Here is a 6,000-nt window from a genome sequence, read left to right on the forward strand (position 1 = left end):
CACATTTTTTCTTTAGTGCATCCCGCCCATTAAGAGAAAACATTTCCACTCTCTCCGACTACCGTTAAGCAATCCAATGATCTTACATTTGTGAAGGAAGTGTTTTACGTAACTTAACTCCACACAAATATTTCTGCTTAATTCTACAGCAACCAATAGAATTGAAGATTCAGATGTAGCGTCATTCTGATAGACTGATCTTTTTATAAATGGTCCGTACACTTAATTATTTGGACGCACAGGACAGTCCAATTTACTAAGTTTCATATATTGGACCTGTAAAGAAAAAAAATGACTTTGTTTTGGTTATTCAATTTGCTCACTACATAGCCAACATACTGCACCATGGGGGGTCATTCCGAGTTGATCGCTAGCGCCGTTGTTCGCAGCACAGCGATCAGGCTATAAATTGTAATTTCTGCGTATGCGTATGGCCCGCAGTGCGCACGTGTGACGTACTTTCACAAAAAACTATGCAGTTTCACACAAGGTCAAGCGACTCTTTTCCGTCGCTCTGCTGATTGGTGAGTGATTGACATGAATGGGGCGTTTCTGGGAGGTAACTGACCGTTTTCCGGGAGTGTGGTAAAAAACGCAGGCATGTCAGATGAAAACGCAGGCGTGCCTGGGGAAACGGGGAAGTGGCTGGCCGAACGCAGGGCGTGTATGTGACGTCAAAACAGGAACTGAACATTCTGCAGCCATCGCAAGGTAGGAGTAAGTATCGAGCCACTCTGAAACTGCATGATATTTTTTAGTAGCAGAACTGCTAACCTTTCGTTCGCACTTCTGCTAAGCTAAGATACACTCCCAGAGGGCGGCGGCTTAGCGTTTGCACGGCTGCTAAAAGCAGCTAGCGAGCGATCAACTCGGAATGAGGGCCCATATTCTACTCTCGCCTGTAAACACTGTGGTACTTCAGAGCTGGAGTGCCGCACGGTGCCTTACTATCTTCTAGCCTTTGTATTTATAATTCATGGAAAATGCATATAGCGCCATCTTGTGTTTGTGTTTCATTATAACATGTCTATCATTTCTCGGGGAGATGATAGCACACAGGTTCTCAGGACCCCAAACAGCTCACATTTTCCAAGTCACTTAGCAGGTTCGCAGGTGTAATCATTACTGGCTGACACATTTTAAAACATCCGCAGGTGGAGCTAATTATTTCACTAGTGATTCTGGGCCTGATTCATTAAGGATTGCAAATGCAAAGCTGCTCGCAGCGTCTTTGCATTTGCAATCTTTAGCAATGCAAATGCAGGAGGAGGTGCATACCACCTCCTCCCTGCATACTACCTCCTCCCTGCATTTGCGATGCAATCGCATATTAGAGGAACATCACAACCATCATCTGCGACGGCAGGCTGAGTAAGCTCCAGTTTACTCAGCCTTGCCGTCACTAAAGGGACTGCGAGGCCAAGGAAACTGCGTACGTGACGCAGCCCTTAGCCTCGCCTAGAGGTTAAATTGAGCCAGAACGGGCGGTACTGCGTTCCGTCAGTTCCATTTGGAGCCGGAATGCAGTTCAGCCTCCTCCGGCTCACCTAACCCAGGAAGAAGTCGGGCGCCCGCTGAGATTTTGTTACCAGCGGGCGCCAGCTTCTTCCTCTCAGTGGCCGCTGGACGCCGGAGCTCACTCCTTGGCTCCGGCTTCCGGCTCAGGCAGTGTGCGCGTGCGGTGCTATGGGAGAGACATCATGACGTCTCTCCCATAGATCCGAAGAGCGGGCGACCAGGCAAAGGGCAGCAGCTGTCCGGAAGCAGGAGCGGGGCTGGTGAGCATTGTGTTTTTTCCTTTTTTTTTGTGTGTATGTGTGTAAGCGGTGCTACTAAAGGGCACATCTACTGGGGACACAATGGCTGGGGGCACATCTAAAGGGGGCACAATGGCTGGAGGCACATCTACTGGGGGCACAATGGCTGGGGGCACAACTACTGGGGTCACATCTGCTGGGGGCACATCATCTGCTGGCACATCTACTGGGGGCATAACTTCTGACTGGGGGCATAACTACTAGGGGCACATTAACTGGGGGCACAACTGCTGGGGGTACAACTGCTGGGGGCACATCTACTGGGAGCACATCTGCTGCTGGTACATCTACTGGGGGCACAACTACGGGGGGCATAACTTCTGACTGGGGGCATAACTACTGGGGGCACATCTGCTGCTGGCACATCTACTGGGGGCACAACTACTGGGGGCATAACTTCTGACTGGGGGCATAACTACTGGGGGCACATCTACTGGGAGCACCACTGCTGGGTGCACGTCTACTGGGGCACGACTACTAGGGCACAACATCTGACTGGGGGCATATAAACTGGGTGCATAACTACAGGGGGCATAACTAGAGATGAGCGGGTTCAGTTCTTCGAGATCCGAATCCCCCGAACTTATTTTACACGGTTCCGAGGCAGCCTCGGATCTTCCCGCCTTGCTCGGTTTACCCGAACGCGCCCGAACGTCATCATCCCGCTGTCGGATTCTCGCGAGATTCGTATTCTATATAGAGAGCCGCGCGTCGCCGCCATTTTCACTCGTGCATTGGAGATTAAACGGAGAGGACGTGGCTGCGTTCTCTCCCTGAAAAGCTCCGTAATCTGTGCTCAGTGTGCTGCAAATATCTGTGCTCAGTGTGCTGCAAATATCTGTGCTCAGTGTGCTGAAAATATCTACGTTCTCTGCCTGAAAATGCTCCATATCTGTGCTCAGTGTGCTGCAAATCTCTGTGCTCAGCTCTGTGTCAAGTATACTATCTCTGTGCTGTATTATTGTGAGCAGTATATAGTAGGACAGTGCAGAATTTTGGTGACCAGCAGTATACATATATAGTACAGTAGGCCATTGCTGTATCTTGCAGCTCTGTGTCAAGTATACTATCTCTGTGCTGCATAATTGTGAGCAGTATATAGTAGGACAGTGCAGCATTTTGGTGACCAGCAGTATACATACAGTACAGTACAGTAGGCCATTGCTGTATCTTGCAGCTCTGTGTCACTTCTAGTATCCTGATCAGTGCTCAATATCTGCTGCATTGTTGTGACCAGTAGGTATACTGTATTGTGCGACGTGTGTTATACACCTGGTGATTTTATACATCCTGTAATCTGTACTGATCGATGTGTGAGATACACCTGGGGATTATACACCCTATATACTGTACTGTGTGATGTGTGAGATACACCTGGGGATTATACACCCTATATACTGTACTGAGCGATGTGTGAGATACACCTGGGGAATATACACCCTATATACTGTACTGTGTGATGTGTGAGATACACCTGGTGATTATACACCCTGTATACTGTACTGAGCGATGTGTGAGATACACCTTGGGATTATACACCCTATATACTGTACTGAGCGATGTGTGAGATACACCTGGGGATTATACACCATATATACTGTACTGTGTGATGTGTGAGATACACCTGGGGATTATACACCCTATATACTGTACTGAGCGATGTGTGAGATACACCTGGGGAATATACACCCTATATACTGTACTGTGTGATGTGTGTGATACACCTTGTGATTATACACCCTGTATACTGTACTGAGCGATGTGTGAGATACACCTTGGGATTATACACCCTATATACTGTACTGAGCGATGTGTGAGATACACATGGGGATTATACACCCTATAAACTGTACTGTGTGATGTGTGAGATACACCTGGGGATTATACACCCTATATACTGTACTGAGCGATGTGTGAGATACACTTTGGGATTATACACCCTATATACTGTACTGTGTGATGTGTGAGATACACCTGGGGATTATACACCCTATATACTGTACTGAGCGATGTGTGAGATACACCTCGGGATTATACACCCTATATACTGTACTGTGTGATGTGTGAGATACACCTGGTGATTATACACCCTATATACTGTACTGAGCGATGTGTAAAATACACCTTTGGATTATACACCCTATATACTGTACTGTGTGATGTGTGAGATACACCTGGTGATTATACACCCTGTATACTGTACTGAGCGATGTGGGAGATACACCTTGGGATTATACACCCTATATACTGTACTGAGCGATGTGTGAGATACACCTGTGGATTATACACCCTATATAGTGTACTGTGTGATGTGTGAGATACACCTGATGATTATACACCCTGTATACTGTACTGAGCGATGTGTGAGATACACTTTGGGATTATACACCCTATATACTGTACTGTGTGATGTGTGAGATACACCTGGGGATTATACACCCTATATACTGTACTGAGCGATGTGTGAGATACACCTGGGGATTATACACCCTATATACTGTACTGTGTGATGTGTGAGATACACCTGGGGATTATACACCCTATATACTGTACTGTGTGATGTGTGAGATACACCTGGTGATTATACACCCTATATACTGTACTGTGTGATGTGTGAGATACACCTGGGGATTATACACCCTATATACTGTACTGTGTGATGTGTGAGATACACCTGGGGATTATACACCCTATATACTGTACTGTGTGATGTGTGAGATACACCTGGTGATTATACACCCTGTATACTGTACTGAGCGATGTGGGAGATACACCTTGGGATTATACACCCTATATACTGTACTGAGCGATGTGTGAGATACACCTGTGGATTATACACCCTATATAGTGTACTGTGTGATGTGTGAGATACACCTGATGATTAAACACCCTGTATACTGTACTGAGCGATGTGTGAGATACACTTTGGGATTATACACCCTATATACTGTACTGTGTGATGTGTGAGATACACCTGGGGATTATACACCCTATATACTGTACTGAGCGATGTGTGAGATACACCTGGGGATTATACACCCTATATACTGTACTGTGTGATGTGTGAGATACACCTGGGGATTATACACCCTATATACTGTGCTGAGCGATGTGTGAGATACACCTAGGGATTATACACCCTATATTATTATTATTATTATCCTTTATTTATATGGCGCCACAAGGGTTCCGCAGCGCCCAATTACAGAGTACAGTTTATGACAGTATAGGACAAGTACAGGGTAAATAAACATAGTTACATCAGCAGATTACACTGGAATAAGTATCAGGTGGCAGAAGACTGCTGAATGTGGTACAGTTGAAGATTATTAAAGTAAGACAAAGGATAAGCACCTGAGGGAAGAGGGCCCTGCTCGTGAGAGTTTACAATCTAAAGGGGAGGGGTAGACAGACATGGGTGACACAGATGGGGTACATGGAGAACGTGGAACAGAGGGTTAGGATAAGATTTGACTGGGTTTGGTGAAGAAGTGGACCCCCAGAAGGCACAAGCCAATACTTAACATTGCAACATTTTAATGGGCTATGCAGGAGAAAATTAAAAATAGGAAAAAAAAAAAAAAGAATCGATAACTTCTACCGCTTTCAAAAAGGTCAATGGAAGCTGAAATAATGGACAACTACCTCATGGAAGCCAGATACAGTATACCAAACAGTACTTAGCAGAGTTAGGAATGAGTGCTTATGAAATACAGTAACATTTTGTCATAATATTTCAGAAACTGCAGGCTGGTCTCTTGTACTCTTTTGCTCTAATACACCACCTGCTTTAGGATTTATATTCAAAAACATTATGTCTCCATAATCCCAAAAACGTCAGTCTTCTTGGAAAGTGGTTTGTTCCTTTGTAAGGGAAAGAGAACAAACGTTCTCAAACAACGGTTTCTCAATTTCTTTTTCATTTGGGAAGGGATTGTGGATTCGAAGGAATAACTGGTCATTTCTGTATTCAGAAAGCAGCGACTATCTACAAATGTTTACGAATAATTCCAGTGATTTTGTCATTTTCTTCCAGTGATTTGGACCAATAATATCATTGATTAGAACGAATAATTCCAGTGATTTTGTCATTTTCTTCCAGTGATTTGGACCAATAATACCATTGATTAGAACGAATAATTCCAGTGATTTTGTCATTTTCTTCCAGTGATTTGGACCAATA

This window comes from Pseudophryne corroboree, chromosome 5, assembly GCF_028390025.1.
Source record: "Pseudophryne corroboree isolate aPseCor3 chromosome 5, aPseCor3.hap2, whole genome shotgun sequence".
NCBI classification, from domain to species: domain Eukaryota; kingdom Metazoa; phylum Chordata; class Amphibia; order Anura; family Myobatrachidae; genus Pseudophryne; species Pseudophryne corroboree.